Genomic DNA, 22,803 nt, shown 5'->3' with positions numbered 1-22,803 from the left:
CTCTGCAACATCATCTGTCTCCTCTGCCACTACCGGGCATTCTATCTAGCGGGCGTACCGTACGGGAACTCTTTCTTAATATTTTTTTCAGCATATTTGCATGGAAAACCTTCGTGGTGTTATTTATCAATAATTCATAATCCATGTCATTTTTCTGCTACGTCACAAGGTTAGGGCCCTTCCTTTGCATCAGTAACTTATTATGATCCGTGGGTAGCAGGATGAGAACCCTGTCACCCAGATTCAGATTTCTGTGAGTGGCTTTCTTGTCACAGTAGCCCTTATAGCGTTCATGCGCCCTTTTCAGGCCTTGATGTGCAAGCCTGCATGTTTCCTCCAACTTTCGCCGCAACTCAAGAACGTATGTGTGTATTGTCTTGAGATCTGACGCAATCTCTTTATTAGCAAACAGCTCCTTGACTATTGCCAGTGGACCCCTAAGGGTTCTCCCATACAACATCTCTAAGGGCGAGAAACCAAGATTCATTTTCGGTATTTCGCGGTAAGCGAACAAAAGAGCAGGGAGGTATCTATTTCAATTAGTATGTCTCTCCTGGCACATTTTCCTGATCATATTTTTCAGGATGCCGTTGAATCGCTGTACACGCCTTACTGACAAAAGGCGGTTAACCTCCTTCATTAGTTCCGATGTGAAGTTCGAGCCCTGGCCACTCAAAATTTCCCTCGCGAGCCCATAACACGAGAACATCTCCACAAGACCCTCCGCCACATGGATGCTGTCAATAGTCTTCATTGAAATAGCGTCAGGATAACGAGTGGCCACGTCGACCAGGGAAAGCACATATCTATTGCCTCTGGCGGATACTAGAGAGATTTGCCTCACAATGTCAATAGCCAATCTTTGAAACGGTACGTAGATGGCTGGCATCTTGCACAAAGTATGGGACTAACTGTTCTCTTGGTAACTCTGCGCTGGCACATGTCAAATGAGCGAACAAAGAGTTTAACGCCACTCTGGACACCTGGCCAGAAGAACTCCTCGATGATTCTTGACACCGCTTTGTGAACATCCTGGTGTACGGTCATAATGGCGTCATGTCCCAAGCTTAATACTGTCTCTCGCATATTTTTCGGTAACACCAGCTGTGGGACCCACCTTCCCGAACTAAATATGCATTCCCTGTGCAGAAGACCGTTTACCAAGTGACACTGGAATGACGTAGGACTCCACTTTCTTTACACCTATTCCCCAACTCTTTTGTAGGAGGCTTTCAAGCTTTGGTCTTCTCTTTGCCTAATTGAAATTTCGCCCGGTGTTACGCTCAGACACATCGTAGCGGGAGTAGAGAGCGGACGCTGCGTTGCTCGTGCTGTCACTTGAGCTCTTGTCTGCACTGCCGACGAGAAAGTGACTGCCCCATCACCCGCATGAATGGTCGTGAGCCTTTCCTCCTTTGCGTGTTCCTCAATGTCGAGCATCCTCCACTCGGGATCGGGGTCCTCTACACTTCTTGCACCAGTAATGTTCCCCAAGATAAGATAGTAGATTGGTTATTCTACGCATTTTGTCATTACCTGTCCAGTATAATATGGCGTGCACACTAGAATTCTGGTCTCGGGAAGATACCTGACTGTGCTATCTACACGAGTGACGGCCGACGCTTCCCCTGTAACATTCTCGTCCTTCAAGAGGCTTCTCCGAACCAAAACTGTCTTGGCTCCACTTTCTCTAATCACCACTATAGAACGGTCTCCTATTTGCCCAATCACCTCCGGCATTTCTACTTTCGACTTGGGTGTTCCACTCACGACCTCATTTTCCAGCGACGTCTGCTCTCCTTTTAGCTGTGGAACTTCAGGTGGTGTGACAAGTTCTACCTGAGAGTCGACAACGCATGCAGCTCGGTCCTGCGTTCTATATCGGCACTCATCCACAGTATGACCTCTCCTTTTACAACCCTGACACACAACCTGTGTCTTTGCGGCAACGCTACTAGTACGGCAGTCAACTGCACGGTGTCCCACCTTGCCACACTGGGAACACCTCACTGGCGCCTTAGATGCACCGCCATAGGCTCTTGGCTTTGTCGCATCTGTCTCTAGGACGTTTTGAGTTTCCTCCTTTGCCGTACTCATATTTCTCTACCCTAGAACCTCGAGGAATTGGTCTGCAGTGTCGGCAAACTCTTCCCATGAACACAATATTCTTTCAGGAATAGCGCTAGCCTTGGACTGCACAATGCTAAAATCTGCTCCGTCACCAGCTTGTCACGCCCCCCTTCAAACCTATTTTCTGTGCTTGACTTATCAAGCCACCTGTCGAAACAGTTGGTCAGCCTGCAGGAAAACTGCTTAGCGGTTTCAGAATCCTCAGGTTTCGCGATGCAAAATCCCTCGCGAAAAGCCTCCGCCGTAAGCTGGAATCTTTGAAGGAGCGCTTTCTTGACTTTCTCGCAATCCATGGAATCAGCAGCAGGCATCCTCTCAAACACATTCAGCGCCTCCCCCACTAAACACATGCTCAACGCCGTGGCCCATTTACTGCGCTTCCAGCCTTGGCCAAAGCTGTCCGCTCGAATCTTTGCAGATATGCGTCCAAATCATCTATTTTGTCAAGAAAGGAGCCATAAGCTTTCTTGGACGAACTCTGGCTGGTCTAGGAAATTCTGTACCCGCTAAGGAACGCTGATCATCGCCTGTGTCTCCTCATATCCTCCCGCGGCATGCGCCTGTTTCCAGAAAAAAAAAACACCTCTTCCCGTTCTATCCTTCTTTTCTCCCATTCTCCTGCCTCGCGAGTGTCTGCGCGTGCTTGTGCCCTTTCCTCTCTCTGCCTCTTTGCCTCCTCCTCATAGAGACCCATCGCCTCTTGCTTGGTTAAACCTCGCTTGAGAGCCAGTTGTAACATTTTGAAGCGAAAAGCCTCACTACCAAGGTCGGAGCCCAGCTTCGCGTGAGCCGGTGCACATATCTGCGAGTTCTGCGCATGCACGAAACCAAATGACGTCACACGCGGCGCCGGCGGCCGCAGCCGTCGCCGCCGACTGTGTCGCCTGACCTTTCGCCGCAGCCGCGCGCTACTGCGCATGTGCTCCGCCGCTACCGCTACGCGTGATACTCCTCCTCGCCACTGTTTGACCTTTCGATGCAGCTGCACGCTACTGGGCTATAAATGCGCTTGTCAGAAAATAGGCGGTCGCACTCGCCATGGAAGGAGAAGCACCCAGACGTTCATAGTGCCCCCTGAATTTTAACCGTCCGATTTCCGTCTCCTCCTCCGTCTCCACAATGGGAGTGGGTGGACGTCCGAACGCCTCCACCGTAATCGTGGTGCTCCCAATGCATTGTGCGCGAACTGCGACAACCATGACGTCAAACCTAGCACAACTGCAGCTTTTCGCTTGTATATCAGGGCTTAACCAGAGCTAAGCCACTGCCCAATTTGTTGCAAAATTCATGCTTTCTGCTGTCGAGGATCGGAAAGATCAGACACAAAACAAAACAACAAAGGAAATGAATCCTGGAAAGCTCGCCACAACTTTGTCACGGGTTCCCGGAGAACACTGGCGCCGAAAGAATGTTCTAGGCGACAGGTGTACCCACACAGACGCACATTTAATACACCTGACGCGACAGAAACACTAGCACACAAAACTAACTAACAAAACTAACACAAAACACAGACTACCAATACACATAACCCGGGAAAACCCAGTCTACTAGCGTTCGGCGTTCGTGCTCACGGTTCGGTGCTGATGAAGCATTGCATGTGTCCAATCAATGGCATCCAGGTAGCCGGCGTCGAGGTGGTGTGTGAAGTGCTCAGGCTGTCGTCGCTGGCAGCGTCTTTGGCGGCGTCGTACGAGCTCCTGGTCCAAGTGCCCGTAGAGGCGATGCTGGCGTAGTGGGCCCCACCCGGATATGTGGCAACAGCGCTGGAGGCACCCCTGGTCGTAGCAGGTGGTTGTGTCGGCCGTTGACTCCCTGGAACGGGCTCTGGAACGGCAGGAAGTCTACGGTGCGACGCCGTAGCACTCGAGGTCACCGGCGCAGTAGCCGGAGCTTGCTCTCTTCCTGCCGAGGTGTTCTTGACCAGCGGGAACCATCGCTTCTCTGTTCTTCCCCACCATGTCACGCTATCACTCGCGCTTTTATAACCTTGGCGTTGGTACACGTCATCCTTGTCGTCGTCGTCATCGTCTTCTTTTCTCCACCAATCCCAACATACACTTATAGCCCTCTCCTCCCCATCTGACTCCCCACTCCTTAAAAAGAAAAAGCCCTGTGGCCGTCCTCAGAGCAACCCTCCCCCCCCCCCCCCCGGACATATCAGACTAATAGACGCCCCCCATTCCATAGCTTTCGTAAATGGAACTGGTGGCGATGCATCCGCACGGCACGTACGCCCGTTTCCCAGCATCTCCTCACCATCCCCCCTCTCTGGTCTCCTACTACAGGAAAGCAGAGGCGAACACACCCTCCCGGGATACAAAGCGATACATGCGAGTTCTACAGATCGAACACCATTGGCCTCAACATATATCCGAAGAGACCTCAAATTCTCAGTCCTCCAAATTCTTGTTATACTCACACAGCTCCTAGTTGCAATGGCGCTCTTCCTCGCACCTACATTCCCTCCCACCAGTCTCGTTAACTACTACAACCCCGCCCCCCCAAACCGCATTCCATCCTACCCCTACTTTTTGACTTCCTCCAAACCATCACTTCCCCGCTCCTTGTGGCAGGCGACTTCAACGCACCACACACACAGTGGGGCTACACAACCACAGACAAAGGAGGGCGTTTACTCCTCGGTCATATATACTCTCGACACTACTCCTTGCTGAATGACTTTGTACACACCAATAGACAGGGTTCCTTCTATCGCAGAGACACCACGCCCGACCTGGCCTTCGTTCTATGCATTCCATATGCTACTTGGCACAATACTGACACATACCTACTTAGCAACCATTCCATCCTTGTTATGAACATACCCACACAACGCCACCGACGCAGGGCGAAGGTGCGACACACTTCGTGGTGAGACTTTCGCCGGTTCTTACCCCCACATCCGACTAATCCCTCCACTACATTTCATGGGTCACTGATTTAAGAAACACCTTGTAACGGACCACACGTGAAATTTCCAATCCCACTCCCCGCGACAGCCGTGACCCTCACCTTCTACGACTGTGGAAGCGGAGAAAACGTCTCCAACGCACATTAGCTGCACAACAACACAGCACACAGCTCCGCGACAGGGCACAAGCACTCCGCAACGACATTATCCCCCACTGCAAGACACTCGACCCCGCACACTGGACACGAACATGCGACCACTTAGACGGAACTTTACATCAAAAATTATCCTGGTACCTTCTCCGCTCCCTTCTCGGACCTCAACCTCATCCCACACCCACTCTTGAACGCCTCTACGCCTTCCATACTCTAACGGAGGTTTTCACTGACCTCCAACAACTTTATTTCCCACCCTCACAATCCTCTTTAAACTCACCATATCATGGCCCAGTCCTTCCCGCTCTAGAAGACCCCTTCACGCACACAGAACATGACACAGCTCTCGCGCGTTGTAACAAACACTCTGCCTCCGGTGCAGACAAAATCACGTACACAACTCTTAAGAACATTCCCCCCGAAGCCAACACATTTCTTAAAGTCATCAACGACGCCTGGACCTCTGGCACCCTGCCAGTGGACTGGACATCGTCCCTGCCACAGATGAGAACATGACTCTTCATGCCTCCTGCTCCGTACGCACTTCACATATCACTAAAGCGGAAGAAGTAGCTATTGCTCTCGCGCTCTCCACTTCTAAAGCTAAAGTAGTCATAAGTGACTCACAGCACGTCATTCTTAGTTTTACTCATCGCCGTATTTCAGTCGAAGTGTTTCGCGTACTCATGTCAAATCCTCCTAAACACCTGACCCTCCTGATATGGGCTCCAGCCCACATGGGTCTGAAGAGTGATAAGGGAGCGCATGAGCTAGCTCGAAGGCTCACTTTCCGAGCCGCTTATCATCCCGCCCCAACATGCCCGCCTTGGTCAGGAAGGACACAATAATCACTACACGCGACCTGCTCCAACACTATCGTCTATCTCGCCAACTCTATCCAGGTCCGCACCAAGAACTAACAAAGACAGAGGCCGCCATATGGCGCCAACTACAGACGGACACTTTTTCCAATCCTAAAAGATTTCATAATATATTTCCTGAACGGTATATGCCGATGTGTAAACTCTCAATATCCCAGCAGACCTCCTTCATATGGCTGGGACTAGTCCACGACAACAAATGCCAACACCCACACAACATACCTGGGAGGCTCTTCTACGCAGCTCTCCCCTAGACGACCAACGAGCGCTCATCGGCCTCACTCTACAGGCTGCCTGATTCCGAAGAGTCTTGGCCGACCCCTAGATCTGGGCCTTCGGCCCCTTGACTGCTTTAATAAATGTTTACGAACCAACCACAAACTTCCACAGGTCGGTGTATCCTCGACTCCGTCGGCATCAGAATACCGACCAAAGACCCAACCGTCCTCGCCATACCACGACCCCTTCACCGGTAGCTTCTCATTAGGCCGCTCCCGAGGAATATGCACCCGTCCCGCCATGAGCAGCGCCGCAGAGCCAGTGCGAAGGCACTCCATCGAGCGTACGGCCCCGAGCCGGACGCCGTATGGGTGGACGCTGCCTGCACGGGTGTTGAAGCGATAGCAGCTGTGGTGGACTCTTCATCCACCCACCTCACACTACCTCTCCCTCCAGGCATGTCCCCAGATGCTGCAGAGGAAGCCGCCATTGCACTTGCTATCACCCGCACGGAAGCCCGGTACATTTTAAGTGATTCTAAAACTGCGATACTAAATTTTGCTCGCGGGCGAGTTTATGTCCCTGCTTTTGGCATACTGGACTCGCCCGATGCACCCCCGTCCCGCCATGTGGAGCTGATTGGGTGCCCGCGCACTCCGGGAATCCCGGAAACGAGGCTGCCAACCTTTTAGCCCGAGGCTCTTTAAACAGGGCTCAGGTGGCCTCAGATCGGGGATTCACGAAGGAGCGCTTGCACACATTCAGTGAGCTGACCCAGGCATACAGAGCCTCACGCCAGCTCTACCCCCGCCCCACCCCTACCTAGATAACAAGCACGCAACACTCTGGCGCAGACTACAGACACACACTCTTCCCTCACCCCTTAACCTAGCCCCCTATCATCCATCCTTTCCCACTCCCGCATGTGGCCCATGCCCAGAACCCTTCGCTTCTTCCCTCCACATCCTTTCCCTCTGCCCGGCGGACCCTCCCCCGCGGGACCTAGAGAACCTCAAGACTTGGGAGGACTGGGAGACCCTGCTGCGCTCGGAGGACCCGGCCGTGCAGACCATCGTCACCGGCCGTGCTGCCAGTGTTACGGACCTCAGGAACATAAAAAGTTGGAGGCTTATCAACGTTAAGCCCCAGTGGATGCGAAGCAGCCTTCGTTTTGCATTCTTATTATTAACGTACTTAGCGTTTGGAGGCATCTTGACCGCATACACGCCCGGAGCAAACACGCTGGCGCGGTTGCGGGCACAGAGACTGACGCGAAGGCGGGCGCGCGCCTCTTCATCCCTGGCGTGACGTCACATATGACCTCATGCAGCGATGGTGGCGCCGCCGCCGCGTCGCGCGCGACGGCGCGAATCGAAGCGTGGAGGCCTCCGCCGAGCGACGTCCGACGGCGCGATATGAGGCCCCATCTGCAGCCGGTGTGACGTCATCACGTGACGTCACCTCATGTGATCTCACTTCAAGGTCAATGGTGGCCACCGCCGGGCGTCGCGCGAAGGCCCGAAACCTACGTTAATATGCTTCGCATAAAACACTTGAGTGCAGTGGGGTCGTGGAGGGACCCTGGGGCGTGCCCCGAATTCCTGTTGAAATAAAGTTTTCTCTCTCTCTCTCCGGTAGCACCTTCACACATTCCTGGGATAATTTAGGCGGAAACTGGGACGACGTAGAGGCAAAGCTGCCTCTCTGTGGGAGCCTACACAACAACAGCCCGCTATCCTTGCAACAGTTGGCTTCTGGTTGCACAATTTTGATATTCTCGTTGGCTAAATTTAAATTTCCCGCAGGACCCAGAATGCACAAACATTGCAAGAAATATATGCATTCGCTCATACGGCCAGTGCACATTCGAGCGTTCTACGCTGCAGCATCGCCACGCAGTATTTGGAGGCAGACGGCTCCGAAACTTTGATTTCGTGCACCCCAGTCATCGCGTTTACCCTCGTCCATGAAAACAACTCAAGGTGGTGGATGAGCGGCTCCTTCTCATCAAAACATTGCTGCGCCCGGCAAAACTAAACATTTTTGCCCGTTTTTTAGCGGCATCTGCCTGCACTGTAGCGCACCCTTCTGATACCTATCACGTGGTGTGGGCCCGCTCCTCCAACCCGGCTGTTCCCCCCATCCCCAACCCAACCCGGGAGGACTGGGTGGCGATCCTGCTCGGCTGCCACGACTTGCAGGCCCAACAAGCCTCAAACCTTAGTCGGGCGTGCCAGAGCGGCGGCCACCGCCACTGGGGTTCCAATCTAGGGACCTCCACCTTGTGCTTATAAGGATCGGTCGGTCCTTTAAAGGTTGATCTAAGCATACCTCTTGTCCCTTCGAAATGTTTTCTCCTTGGGGTAGAACCAAGACGTCTCTGAAAATGCCCCCTAACCGCAGGAAAAAGCATTAGTGAAAATAAACTTTTCCCTTTCCCTTTCCACCACTTTATAATTAGTATTGTCATCAAGACTCCCCCTTTTCTCGATGGAAAACAGGAAGAGAACGAATAAAGGTCAACAGCCCTGCGAGGAAAAATTACAAAATTCGTTTTTTTCTTCAGGAAAGCAAATCGCGAACGAAGCAAGGAGTGAAGAGAGAGAGAGAAAAACTTTATTGTAACAGGAATTTGGGGCACGCCCCAGGGTCCACGCACGACCCCACTGCACTCAAGTGTTTATGTTCTCAATGTCCATAACACTGGCAGCCCGGCCGGTGCCGATGGTCTGCACGGCCGGGGGCTCCGACCGCAGCAGGGTCTCCCAGTCCTCCCAGGTCTTGACGTTCTTAGGTCCCGTGGGGGGGGGGGGGGTCCGCCGGGCAGAGGGAAATGATGTGGAGAGAACAGGCGAAGGGTTCTGTGCATAGAGCGCATGCCGGAGTGGGGAAGGAGGGATGATAGTGGGCTAGGGTAAGGGGTGAGGGGAGAGAGTGTGTCTGTTGTCTGCACCAGAGTGTTGCTTGTTCGTTATCTAGGGAGGAGTGGGGCGGGGGGTAGAGCTGGCGTGGTGGTGGTGGTGGTGAAAACTTTTAATTACTGAAATAGAGTTTGGGAGCCACAGAGTGGCCCCGCTACATGGTCGGCGTCCCTAGTCCGGGACACCGCATGACAATGCCCCGTCTCTAGCCCGTTTCACCAGAGCCCTTTGGGACTCAAGCGAAGAGCAGTTGAGAAGGGCAGTCTCCCATGTCTCTCTGGAAGGGGTAGGGGAAGGGGGGAGGTGGGGATTTTGAGTACATGCCCACACCGTGTGGAAGATATCACAGGTCTCCCCACAGTGTGGGCATCGCCCATCCGTGTTAGGATCGTAATGCTTTAAGATTGCAGGACAGAGTAGAGTACCTGTCTCCAGGCGCCTTAAAGTTCGCTCCTCCGTCTTACTCAGCCCCTTTGCAGGGGCCGGAAAAAGGCGGTGGATGTCACTATAATGCGTTATAATTTCCTTGAATCGCAGCAGCGGCTGGTTAGTCTCCGAGCCAGAAGAGCTGGGATGAGGAGCCCGGTGAGTAAGCGCTCGGGCAGCCGCGTCAGCGGCCTCATTACCTCGTAAGCCCTGGTGGCCAGGAGCCCAAATGATTCGTTTGGGTGTTGGATCAGTGGCAGTCCGTCGTAGAATACAAGCAGTTTGTCTCGCCGCCGTCCTTTCTTCTTTCGCTCCCACCTTCCTCCCTTCCCTTACGGTGAGGTTCCGGTGTCCACCGAGATATGTGAGACAGATACTGCACTGTTTCCTTTTCTCACAAACCAATTTACCTATTATTCCCCCTCTGTTTTCCAAGCTCCCGCAGCTTAAGAGAGAGAGAGAGAAAACTTTATTTACAAAGGAATTCGAGGCACGCCCCAGGGTCCCCGCACGACCCCACTGCACTCAAGTGTTTATGTTCCGAAGGTCCATAACACTGGCAGCACGGCCGGTGGCGATGGTCTGCACGGCCGGGTCCTCCGAGCGCAGCAGGGTCTCCCAGTCCTCCCAGGTCTTGAGGTTCTCTAGGTCCCGCGGGGGAGGGTCCGCCGGGCAGAGGGAAATGATGTGGAGGGAAGAGGCGAAGGGTTCTGGGCATAGAGTGCATGCCGGAGTGGGGAAGGAGGGATGATAATGGGCTAGGTTAAGGGGTGAGGGAAGAGAGTGTGTCTGTAGTCTGCACCAGAGCGTTGCGTATTTGTTATCTAGGGAGAGGTGGGGCGGGGGGTAGAGCTGGCGTGAGGCTCTGTAGGCCTGCGTCAGCTCACTGAATGAGTGCATGCGCTCCTTCGTGAATCCCCGATTCGAGGGCACCTGAGCCCGGTTTAAAGAACTTCGGGCTAAAAGGTTGGCGGCCTCGATTCCGGGATTCCCGGAGTGCGCGGGTACCCATATCAGCTCCACTTGGCGGGGCGGGGGTGCATCCGGCGAGTCCAGTATGCCAAAAGTAGGGATATGGACTCGGCCTCGAGCAAAATTTAGAATCGTAGTTCCAGAATCACTTAAAATGTACCGGGATTCCGTGCGGGTGTTAGCAAGTGCAATGGCGGCTGCCTCTGCAGCCTCCGGGGGGCGGGGGGCTGTCTTGAGGGAGAGCTGGTGTGAGGAGGGCGGATAAAGAGGAGTCCACCACAGCTGCTTCTCTTCATAACCCGTGCAGGCAGCGTCCTCCCCTACGGCGTCTGGCTGGGGGCCGTACTCTCGATGGAGTGCCTTCGCACGGGCTCTGCGGCGCTGCTCATGGTGGGACGGGTGCACACTCCTCGGGAGCGGCCTGATGAGAAGCTCCCGGTGAAGGGGTCGTGGGATGGCGAGGATGGTTGGGTCGCTGGCCGGTATTTTGCTTCCGAGGGCGTCCAGGATATACCGACGTGTTGAGGTTTATGTGAGCCTGATGTATTGGGCCTGTCGGTGGGCCTCCACCAGTTCCACGATCGTGTTGTGGAGGCCCAGGCCTAGTAATCTGTCTGTGGGTGTGTTGAAGGAAAGATGAAGTGCTACCTTAAATGCCTTGCGCAAGGAGTGAAAGGTTTTTAGGTTTATGGGGGCAGTGGTGGTTGCAACTTTGTTGCCACAAAATGGAAGGGATGGCAAAGAATCAAGAAATAAAATATCAGAAATAAAAAACACAAAGGAAAGACAGCGCGCCAGGAAACTGTCATATCACGGTGGACACCCGAACCGCGCCGGAAGGGAAATAAAATGGAAGGAAAATTGGATTAAGGAAAGGAGACGAGGCCTGCCTCGGGATGGCAAAGAATGAAGAAATAAAATATCAGAAATAAAAAACACAAAGGAAAGACAGCGCGCCAGGAAACTGTCATATCACGGTGGACACCCGAACCGCGCCGGAAGGGAAATAAAATGGAAGGAAAATTGGATTAAGGAAAGGAGACGAGGCCTGCCTCTCTCATATCTCGGTGCATACCGGAACCGCGCCGTAAGGGCCTTAAGGAAAATGAAACGAAAAGAAAATTGGATTTAGGGGAAGGAAACGACGCCTGTCTCTCTCCTATCTCGGTGGATACTCGAACCGTGCCGTAAGAGACTTAAGGAAAATGAAATAAAAATTGGTGTTAAGGAAAAGAAATGTTGGGGAGGAGGGATAACCGCAAACTTGACAGGACTGAAGATCGAGAAGAGGACAGGACGAGCGGTATCCCTCCTCCCCAACATGTCTGACCGACTGGCCCAAAGCTTCCCCTTGAGGAAAAGAAATGGTCTCTCATATCTTGGTGTACACCCGAAAAGAATGGACATCACAGTACATGTCTCTAAAGCAACCTTCTAAGACAGCGCCGTATTCACTGTTTATGGCTGCACAGAAATCGTAAAGACAATGTGCCCAACAATGATGAATTAAGAAGTTTAATATTAAGGCGGAAGCCTTTAATGCCTCATCGTTGTAAGCAGGAGCTGTCGACAGAAATGTCACGCTTTTCAATTGGTCGAAACGGTCGTGACGTGACAGTGCGCGAATTTAAAACAGGGCCAATTGTACTTTGGCTACTAACCATGCAACCAATTAAAGGGATCGTATAGTGATGCTCCAAGTAAGTTTGAATGAGTTTAGTTAATTGCTTACTTAACCAATTAGTCTAATTAACCTGTCTAGTCAGACCAGTAAATAAATAAAACCGAGTAAGCAATTGGCCGAGCTTGCGACTTGAACCCCGGTCTCCAGAGTGCGAGTCGAGCACGCTACCACTCCGCCATGCCAGCTCTTTTTTCTTTTTCTTTCATGGTATTTATTTACATTGTTTTGTATAGAAAGCAGATATATACATATGTGTGTGTGTACACACACACACACACACACACACACACACACACACACACACACACACACACACACAAAAAACAACTTTTTACAGAGCACCTTGGTAGACGCTACGTGGCAGAAACGTAATAGGAACATATTATAACTAAAAGGTCGGCAAGGATATACAGCGCATCAGGAGAGGAAACCAATTCGGTAAAAAGTCCAATTTTTCGTAAATGTCCGTTACCAGATAAATAATAAAACCGAGTAAGCAATTGGCCGAGCTTGCGAATCGGACCCCGGTCTCCAGAGTGCGAGTCGAGCAAGCTACCACTCCGCCATGCCAGCTTTTTTTTTCTTTATTGCATTTTCACAACGGGTACAAAGAAGTAAAACATGTCAGCAACAGTTGCACTGACACGGCAGGTTAAAATTTTTTCAGTTCAACCATGTCATCCAACACATTTAACCAAGTTGGCTGATCAGGCAGTGCCTGATACACTTCCCTCAGACGTATGACACCTTCAATGAAATGCTCGCGCGGAGATCTCACAACTACTTCTGCATTTTTGAATTGTGTCCTTGTTTTCGATAAACTATGGAGGCCAAGGAGCATAATAGTGTCATAAGGGATGTCCTGTTTTCCTACCAGTAAGAACCTGATGTTATGCGGCTGTAGCGGTAAATCTTTCTTTAAGGTTCTTTGAAGCACATCCCAGAAGAAAACCGCATCCCAACAATCTAAAAACACGTGATCTATTGTTTCAGGTTTTTTACATAGAAAACAATCTGTTGACCAAGGGACAAAGAGTCCTTTGTCATGCATCCATGTTTTGACCGACAGTGTTCCGGTGTGAAGTTTGAAGAAAGTTTTCAAAGATGGGTAAACTGGTATTCTTTTAACCCTTTTGAGCACATCTGCTCCTGGGCCTCCGCAGTTTGACAATCGGTAAATGGGTACAGGGAGCAGTGATTCAATTAAATCTTTATACAGATTTTTTCTAGTGACATTGGAGAGGTACTGCATTGAAAATTGCACTTGTAACATTCTGTACGCAAGCACAACTTCACGCAATTAACCTCTCACTGTACCACGCTTGATTTCAACCGTGCATACTATAACACCTGGTAGCAATCGACATAAACGAACTTTCATAACTGTGCGAAGAAAAATATCGTTCTGGTCGCGAAGAAACATAAAGCGGGACACGATTTGCGTACAAATAAATGAACAAGACCGAGACCTCCTCTCTTCACGGGCAAGAATAAGTATGTTCGACTAGTTCTTTCGCATGTCGACGCGCAAATAAATACCGCAAAAACCTGATGAATCCTTTGAATATTGATCCGCGAGGCGCTCAACACATTCGTGACATACCATAACTTGGAGATGAGGAACAGGTTACACACAGTGGCGCGCGAGAACATTGATAGCCGTCGCCCCTGCCACCCACTGGCCTTTTCCTTTGCCATTGCCACCTGTTCATTCCATTATGGTTCGGGGTTGCTATAAGAGTTCAGCGGAACTCCAGATACATCGTAGGAGTTCTGGCCCACCGAAGTCGGGAGTAATAGGCTGGCGTTTCCTCCCAGTCACTATGCCAGAATCCATAACTCTTCTCACAATTTATTTGCGCCCCGGTGCATTTGCAAAACTTCTCAACAACAGCCGTGGCTTCACAGATACTCTATTTACTTGAGCAGAACACGGCGATGTCGTCAGCATAAGCTAAGATTTTAACATGCGCTGACAGTAACCTGAAGCGAGTTATACACTTAGAGTTTAGTATAGCCAGACAAAGGGGCTCAAGATAAATTGCAAACAAGAGGGGTGACAATGGACATCCCTGCCTCACTGAAGATCATATGTGTAGGCTTTCAGTCAGCTCGCCATTAACAATGACGCGCGTTGTGCAGTTCGCGTACACCATTCGTACGCCCTCCGTTATTACACAGCCCACATTAGCCTGATCTAGCAAGCTGAACAGAACCTCATGAGATACACGGTCAAAGGCCTTTGCGAGATCTAGCTGCATCATTGCCACCCTATCGCCTAGTGCATCGCAGCATTCAAGCACACTTCGCGGCAATGTCAGCTAAGTCGCCTTCTTCTTGAGAATGACCTTCACGTAGTTGCAATCCAGGAAACCAAAATTGAAAGACAAGAAGGGAGAGAGAAAAAAACTTTATTGCTCAAGGAATTTGGGGCACGCCCCAGGGTCCCCACATTACCCCACTGCACTCAAGTGTTTATGTTCCTAAGGTCCATAACACTGGCAGCACGGCCTGTGGCGATGGTCTGCACGGCCGGGTCCTCCGAGCGCAGCAGGGTATCACAGTCCTCCCAGGTCTTGAGGTCCTCTAGGTCCCGCGGGGGAGGGTCCGCCGGGCAGAGGAAAAGGATGAAAAGGATGTGGAGGGCAGAGGCGAACGGTTCTGGGCATAGGGCACATGCCGGAGTGGGGAAGGAGGGATGATAGTGGGCTAGGGTAAGGGGTGAGGGAAGAGAGTGTGTCTGTAGTCTGCGCCAGAGCGTTGCGTGTTTGTTATCTAGGGAGAGGTGGGGCGCGGGGTAGAGCTGGCGTGAGGTTCTGTAGGCCTGCGTCAGCTTGCTGAATGAGTGCATGCGCTCCTTTGTGAATCCCCGATCCGAGGGCACCTGAGCCCGGTTTAAAGAACCTCGGGCTAAAAGGTTGGCGGCCTCGTTTCCGGGATTCCCGGAGTGCGCGAGCACCCATATCAGCTCCACTTGGCGGGGCGGGGGTGCATCGGGCGAGTCTAGTATGCCAAATGCAGGGTCATGGACTCGGCCTCGAGCAAAATTTAGAATCGCAGTTTTATAATCACATAAAATGTACCGGGCTTCCGTGATGGTGATAGCAAGTGCAATGGCGGCTTCCTCTGCAGCTTCTGGGAAGGTGTCTGGAGGGAGAGGTAGTGTGAGGAGGGCGGATAAAGAGGAGTCCACCGCAGCTGCTGTCGCTTCATCACCCGTACAGGCAGCGTGCACCCATGCGGCGTCCGGCTCGAGGCCGTACGATCGATGGAGTGCCTTCGCACGGGCTGTGCGGCGCTGCTTATGGTGGGACGGGTGCACATTCCTCGGGAGCCGCCTGATGAGGAGCTCCTGCTGAAGGGGTCGTGGGATGGCGAGGAGGGTTGGGTCGATGGCCGGTATTCTGATTCCGAGGGAGTCCAAGGTATACCGACCTGTGGAGGTTTGTGTGAGCCTGATGTATTGGGCCTGTCGGTGGGCCTCCACCAGTTCCCCGATCGTGTTGTGGAGGCCCAGGCCTAGTAATCTGTCTGTGGGTGTGTTGAGGGAAAGATGAAGTGCTATCTTGAATGCCTTGCGAATCAAAGCATCCAAAGCATTTATGTCATGTTTGGATAGTTGTAAGTATGGGGTAGTGTACAGCACACGTCTGAGGACAAAGGCATGAATGAGGCGACACAGGTCGCGCTCCTTCATGCCTCTGTGATGTCCCGAAACCCTTCGGATGAGGTGCGATATCGCGCCTACAACCTGCTTGAGTTTCTTGAGGGTGGTGGTGTTTTTGCCATCGTTCTGGATGTGCAGGCCCAATATACGGAGGGTGCCAACCTCAGGTACCGGATCACCATTCAGTTCAATGACAATGGGGGAGCGGGGACAGCGGTGGTTCTTAGCATGGATGAGGAGCAGTTCGGACTTCTCTGGGGAGCAAGACAGTCCGATGGTCCGTGCATAATTTTGGGTGAGTGTGGCTGCTTCCTGTAAGGTGTTCTATATGCCGCCGTCACTGCTGTGGGTGGTCCACAGGGTGATATCGTTGGGATGAAGAGTGTGCTTCAGGTGGGGAATAGTTGCCAATTTTCGGGCGAGGGGGATGAGGGTAATGTTAAAGAGAAAGGGGGAAAGGACGGACCATTGAGGGGTGCCGATACCCTGAAGCGTGTAGGAGGGGGAAGACACAGGGCTGAAGTGTATCTCAGCTGTGCGGTCAGTGAGGAATGCTTGAATGTAGGCATACGTGCGCACACCCACATTCAATGGGGATAGAGCAGTCATGATCGCCTGATGTTCAATGCGATCAAAAGCTTTGGAAAGATCCAAAGCTAAGAGTGCCTAGGTGTGACCTGGAAGAAGCGGGTCAAAAAGGTCGTGTGTGAGTTGCAGCATGGCGTCCTGTGCGGATAGATGGGGGCGGAATCCTACCATGCTATGCGGGCAAAGAATGGTGTCCGCCATGTGGCTTGTGAGTCTCGGTAACACAACATGCTCGAGGAGCTTCCCGAGGAATGAGGTTAGCGAAATAGGGCGAAGGTTTTGGATGGTAAGTGGTTTATTGGGTTTGGGTATGAATATTACCTCAGCGTGGCGCCACGACTGCGGGAGGCTACCCACCCTCCAGCACTGGTTGAAGTACTTCGTAATCTGGTTGATTGATCGGTCGTCCAGATTACGGAGCATGGAGTTTGTGATTTGGTCTGCACCAGGTGCGGAGTTGGCGCGGAGAATCAGGAAGGCCGCTCTGACTTCCGTCTCCGTGATGTCGGTGTCGAGTGTGGGATTTGCTTGTCCTGTGTAGTAAGGTAAAGGTGTGGGGGCGCCTGGAGAGGTGTACATGGTTTGAATTCTGTCTAGGAGGGTGTCGGGATCGTCAATGTTTTCGTGTGTGAGGCATGTCACGTGCTGTTTTGTCGCTGATTTGGTGTGTGTGGGGACAATGAGGTATCGGAGGAGTTGCCATGCGCGTTTGCTGGATAGGTTTCCTGCGATTCCGTCACATATCTGTCCCCAGTTGGACCGCCAGAGCTCCTCAGAGTGTTGTTGAATTTGTGTCTGCAGCGCGGCGAGCCGCTCTTTAAGTCCCCTGTTAAGTTGGTTGCCTTTCCAGCGTTCCAGGAGGCTGTGATAAGCCTCCCAGGTGGGCTAGGCGTGTGTCGAGTGTAGGGGTTTCGGTTGTAGTTTCAATGTGTCGCGTGTTGTGGTAAACGTCATGCGTGAGTGATTGCACCCATGCGTCGATGTCCGCGATGGGAGTGCCTGGGAGGGCGGTGCGTACAGCGCGAAAGGCATCCCAGTTAATGAGTTTGTGTGTTGTATTTGCGTGACGGGGTGGTTTGTATTGGGGCAGTGATTTGTATAATGTTATGATCCCTGCCCTGTGTATGTTGTGTTCTGTTCCAAGTAACGCCGTGGATGCAGCGGCTCAGCGTCAGGTCCGGACTGGTGTCCATGCTGACACTGTTGCCAATCCGCGTAGGCGTCTGAAACGTGTTGTGCACAGTGAGTTGGAGGTTCTGCAGGAGCAGCCAGAGCCTGCGACCTCGATGTGTCGTGGTTGTGTATCCCCAGTCAGTATGCTGAATGTCGAAGTCCCCACCGATGAGCTGGGGATGTTTCCCTGCTAGATGATGTAGGTCTCGCAGAATGATTCTAGCGAGGCCATCGGCTGGGAGGGGGAGGGGGGGGGTGGTATATGTTTGCTATAAATATAGAAGGAAGTGAATGTGTGTGATGTATAAGTTCAGTGATCACGCAGGGCGTCTCAGACGTGATGTGATGAGTTTTTTAGGTGAGGCTGCGATGGACGATGTGGACGCCCTGGGTGTGTTAGTGGTATCTGAATGTGTAGATGTGTAGCTCGGGAGGGTTGCCCGGTGTGCAGTCTCCTGGAGAAGTATGTGGGGCGTGGGTGTGATTGTAGGAAGAAGTGGTTGCAGAGGTGCGCGCTTGGCCCGGAAGCCGCGTCAGTTCCAAGTTAAAATGGGGAGATAATTATTGCTCCTCCTGCCATATAGGATAGTAGGGGGATTGAGGATGGTAGTAAGACGGGTGTCAAATGGTATGTGTTGCTCAGGAAAGGTGGCTTGTGCTTGCGGAGGTAGGAGAAGGGTGTGGAGGGGGTTTGAGGTTGGGTGAAGCGATGGGTAAGATTATGCTACAAGAGTTCCATCATCTTGCTAAGCATAGCGTCCATACGCTGCTCAAGATTTTCGGTGAGGGTGGCGGCAAGGTGATTGAATCTGGCCTCGAAGCGGGCGTCTAGCTCTTTTAGTTTGTGGCCAAATTTGGCTTCTAGGGCTGCTAATTTAGCGTCTATTTCTGGGGGCACTGGAGGGGGTGTGGCGTCTGAGGTGCGCTGCTTCTTTGCAGGAGGGATGCTCGAAGTGTCTGTGGATGATGAAGTCTAGTTAATGACAGGGGTGCGGGTTGAGGGGGCATGGAGGGAGAAGGGGTGATTAGAAGGGAGGAAAGGCGGATTACCTCGTCACACAAGGCCTTGAGTTCCTGGTCTCTCGGGTCTGCCTTGGAGGACTGGGGTGGTTTTGGTTGACGGGTGGTTTTGCCGGAAACGCGGTCTGCCCAGGTGAGACGCGAGGCGTTTTTGCTGCCATGCTGCCGGGTTGTGGAAGGCGACCGGGAAGCCGTCGAGCTGCGTCCGCTGGCTGTTCTTGGTTGAGCGCAGAGGGAAAGCCGCGATGTATTTGGAGGAGAGAGAGCGTTCCTCGTGGACGCTAGTTTGCGGCCCCGTGCCTTGCAGTTCCCGGTGCCGGTCATATGAGGGCCTCCGCAGAGAATGCAGCTGGGGGTGCATAAGGGCACATCTTCTTTGGGATGGGACTGGCCGCAACGGGGGCACTTATTTGATCTTGGTTGGACACACACATCCGCCCGGTGGCCTGGGACGCGGCAGTTCGTGCAGCCGTCTATATGCCCTCGGTACGGTGTACATCTGTGGAGGGCTCCTCCGTACAGAACAGCGCGTGGGACAGGTCCAGCCCGGAAAGTTATTAGGATGGAACGCGTGGAGCCTATTCGGCGGGCGTCCACGATGAGGGCGTCTGGGTTGCCGGTGATCAGGTCTTGTAGGATCTCTTTCGGGGTCTCATTCCAGTACGCATTAGAGATGACTCCGCGTACTGCTCCGTCCAGCGGTGCTATGTAAGGTGCGATGGCGAATACCTTGCCCTGGATTGTGATGGTGGTTACTCGAACCAGAGCGAGCGCGTCATCTTTTAGGGGCGTGCTTACGGTGCAGGTATTGTTGACCGGGTGTACCCTGCTTTGAGTACGCGCTGGTTCGTGAATCTGGGACGTCGCTTGGAGGATGGCTTCCCGTAGTAGTCTGGGTGGAAGCAGGTCAAGCTGCAGCCCGCCTCTTGATCTAAAAACGACCTTGTGGTCCGCAGCAGGAAGCGGGGGCTGCTGCTGCGAACGCTGCGCAGCTGAGCGCGTTGCTTTCATGTGCGCCAACTTGTCAAGGCATGCAGGCTTGGGGGTACTGGTAGCAGAGGCTGCGGCCTCCTGGCTTTGGGTTGCTGAACGAACTTCCTTGGCGCGGGCAGCCACACCAAGGATGTGATTCCAGTCCCTTGGGTCATATTCGCGGGGGTTGAGAACTTCTCCCTGCACCTGCACCTCCATGCTGGCGTTGGTGGCGGAAGCGTCCGTCGGAGTAGGCCTAACACCCAGCGGAGCGAGGCCTAGCTCAGGCGAAGCGGTCACAGAGGGATGAAGGGGGGGCCGTGGGTGCCCGAAAAATGGCGCAGTCGGGCCAAAAACTGACAGCGTGCGGCTCTCACCTTCACAGATCAGTGGGTGGTGAAATCTGGGCCGATGAAGCTGGCGAATGGTGAATTCCGTCGTTTTTGTGTGGAGCCGATGTGGGGTGCGTCCATACTCCACGGCCCCCTAGCGGGATTCTATTTTAGGAAAAGCAAGACAAGAAGCGACTGAAAGAATGGTGTCTACCTTTCGTATGCACTTTGATGTGTGTGTGTGTCATTCTGTTGGTGCGTCAGGCGGCTGTGCTCTCTGTATTAGGAACAACAAAGGCATAACAATGCAATCGCTCTTTTCGTGTGAAAGCGGTCGTCTCCTGGTCGCCGATTTTTTGTACTGCGATCTACATTTTCGAGTTATGTGTGTGTATGCACCAAATGTAGCAAGGGAACGTAAATTGTTTTTCGAGCGAATTGAGTCGTTTATAAAATGTGACAAGATTGTTATGTTCTTGGGTGACATGAACTGTGTCTGTGAGACAGTCGACCGGACCAAGCCTTCTCCCGTACTTGATAAGAGTGCTGAATTCTTGCATGCTCTGGTCAGTGAATATTGTTTAGATTGGTTTGGTTTATGGGGTTTAACGTCCCAAAGCGACTAAGGCTATGAGAGACGCCGTAGTGAAGGGCTCCGGAAATTTCGACCACCTGGGGTTCTTTAACGTGCACTGACATCGCACAGTACACGGGCCTCTAGAATTTCTCCTCCAAAGAAATTCTAGCCGCCGCGGCCGGGATCGAACCCGCGTCTTTCGGGCCAGCAGCCGAGCACCATAACCACTCAGCCACCGCGGCGGCAATATTCTTTAGAGGATATAGGAAGTGTTTATATGACTGGAACGCGACCGCAATACACGCACTTTCAGGGAGACAGCCATGCTCGACTGGACCGTTTATATGTGTCGTCAGACTTTGTTCCTTTGTGTACCTCGTACGAAGTCAAACCGGTTCCATTTAGCGACCATTGTCTAGTGGTTGCAAACTTTGGCATGATACGCTTTAAAAAGCCGTCTAATTGGGCTTTGTGGAAACTCAATGTAAAGTTATTGGAGCAAGAACGCTTTGTCAGTACAGTATGAAAAGAGCTAGAAAAGCTGCTCATGGACCGACCGTCAAGTTACGCTATTCAATGGGAAGAATTTAAGCAGTTCGTCAAAATGAGGGCAATTGATACAAGCAGTGTTACAAGATTTGAAGAAAAGCAGATAGAAATCCAGCTCCGTGAGCAGCTTGCGCTGCTCATTAATGTAGAAAGCACTCAGCCAGGAACTTGTTTTAAAGAAATAAGAAATACAAAAGTGCACATGGAAAAAATAGACACAGATAAGTACAGAGCAGCGGTGGTGCGTGCACGCGCCGAGAAACTGTGGGCAGGGGAATCGCCAACAAAACGAGCATTAGGCGATGAAAAAAGATACGCTTGTCAAAAAGAAATACGCCAGATACAAAACGGTGACGAGGTATCGGCCGGTAGCGTCATTATCATGGGCGTAATCAGAGACCATTTCAGTGACTTGCTGGGTCACACGAGAACGGCGAAGGGCAGTTTCCATAACGATTTTCTACCGTTTATGCCAAGGCTCCACGATGAAGTCAGAATTCGTCTTGAACAGCCAATAACCGTAAAAGAGCTAGAGGAAGCAATAGATCAACTGCCATTCGGTAAAACACCCGGTCCTGATGGTTAAGGAGGCGACTTTTACAAATATTTCAAGTCAGAAATCGCCCAAATTCTGCTGAAAGTTATTGTCGAAGCGCACGAGAAAAAGCGTACGCCATTCTCATTCACAACATCGCACACTGTACTCATAACGAAGTTTGCTGAGCCAGAAAAACGTCTGTTGGTGGGGTCTTATCGCCCGATAAGCCTCGCCAACGTAGATTATAAGATATTCATGAAGATTCTGCAAAGCGAATTCAGGGCGTCATAACCATGCTAGTGGGGAGTCATCAAACTTGCGGTATCAAGGGTCGGAGCATCGCCACTAATGTACACTCCGCCATGCCAGCTCGATGGCAGGCCGCAACACGCTAATCGTCTGCGGCGACTTCAACGCGATGAACCCAGCCTGGGGCTACAACAAGTACACAGCAAAGGGCCGCGACCTGTACCAAGACGCCATGGAACTCGACTTCACCCTCATCACGGACCCGACGCACCCGACGAGAATCGGTAACTCTGTGTCCCGGGACACCACCCCGGACCTCACGTTCGTCAAGAACGACGTCCGGGGCGCGATCACCTGGCGAAACACGGGAACCGACCTCGGCAGCGACCACACCATCGTGGAAATCAGCATACCGGAACACAACGACACCAGCATCAAAACACACAGATGGGTAGACTGGGATGCCTTCCGAGACGCCAGAAGCCAGAAGACAGACGCTGACGGCGAGATCGAAGACATAGAGACGTGGACGGCCGAAATCACCAAGAGCGTACGCGACGCGACCAAAGAAATTGAAACGGACACTGCGATTGATAAAGTAGACAGCCGGCTGGCGCATCTCATCGAAGCCAAGCAGTCGATACTCAGTCGCTGGAAGAACCAACGGCTCAACCGCAGACTCAGAAAGAAGGTGGCGGAGGTCAACCGAGCGATCGAGGAGCACTGCCGCGCTCTATGCACGCAACAGTGGAACGAGATCTGCAACGCGGCAGACGGGCAGATGCATAGCGGGAAGACGTGGAACCTGCTGCGGCACCTGCTGGACGAAACCAAGA

At 52.3% G+C, this 22,803-nt stretch overlaps 2 pseudogenes; both read right to left on the bottom strand.

Annotated features, from left to right (window-relative positions):
- Positions 1 to 1,203: 1,203 nt before the first annotated feature.
- LOC149337404 (uncharacterized) lies at positions 1,204 to 2,869 on the bottom strand (annotated as a pseudogene).
- Positions 2,870 to 10,171: 7,302 nt separating this feature from the next.
- On the bottom strand, positions 10,172 to 19,941 carry LOC149337403 (uncharacterized; annotated as a pseudogene).
- Positions 19,942 to 22,803: the final 2,862 nt, after the last annotated feature.

The sequence above is a fragment of the Amblyomma mixtum genome, chromosome 7, assembly GCF_055824585.1.
Source record: "Amblyomma mixtum isolate Tamu chromosome 7, ASM5582458v1, whole genome shotgun sequence".
NCBI classification, from domain to species: domain Eukaryota; kingdom Metazoa; phylum Arthropoda; class Arachnida; order Ixodida; family Ixodidae; genus Amblyomma; species Amblyomma mixtum.
The sequence above is the reverse complement of the archived record's forward strand: the minus strand, read 5'-3'. Positions and strand labels throughout refer to the sequence as shown.